At 37.0% G+C, this 600-nt stretch overlaps 1 protein-coding gene across 2 annotated transcripts in view; it reads right to left on the bottom strand.

The window, feature by feature from the left end:
• LOC106867517 (epidermal growth factor receptor) overlaps positions 1 to 600 on the bottom strand; it is a 176,887-nt gene that overhangs the window by 45,294 nt on the left and 130,993 nt on the right. The window lies entirely within an intron of this gene.

Below are 600 nucleotides of genomic sequence, written 5' to 3'. Positions count from 1 at the left end.
ATATATATGTAGTGAAACCTCAAACATATTACATATATATATATATATATGTTGTATAACAGAAAATTTGGCAAAAGAATATCACACACACAGAGCCAATCACCCCGAGAGTGTAGTGGGTGCTTTTTACATGTCACCGGCCCAAGAGTCAGTCAGGTGGCACTAGCATCGACCACGTTCAGACAGTGCTTTTTACATGCCACCAGCACAGGAGCCAGTCTGGGGAAGGGGACTGGCATCAACCACGTTTGGATGGTGCTTTTTATGTGCCACTGGCACAGGGAGCCAGTCAGGCAACACTGGCATTGACCCACACTTGAATGGTGCTTATTATGTGCCACCAGCACGGGTGCAAGTCAGGTGGCACTGGCGTCGGCCACAACTACAATTTCCATTTTGATTTTGATCTTGATTTGCTTTTGATATTGATGTGTATATATAAATATACACATGCATATATATATATGTATAAAAAGATATATATAAATATATACATACATATATATATATGCATATATAAATACACACACACACATACACACGCATACTGTATGTGTACATATATATATATATATATATATATATATATATATATATATA

The sequence above is a fragment of the Octopus bimaculoides genome, chromosome 10 (assembly GCF_001194135.2).
Source record: "Octopus bimaculoides isolate UCB-OBI-ISO-001 chromosome 10, ASM119413v2, whole genome shotgun sequence".
In the NCBI taxonomy this organism is placed as follows: domain Eukaryota; kingdom Metazoa; phylum Mollusca; class Cephalopoda; order Octopoda; family Octopodidae; genus Octopus; species Octopus bimaculoides.
This window is presented reverse-complemented; position numbering and strand designations above follow the sequence as displayed.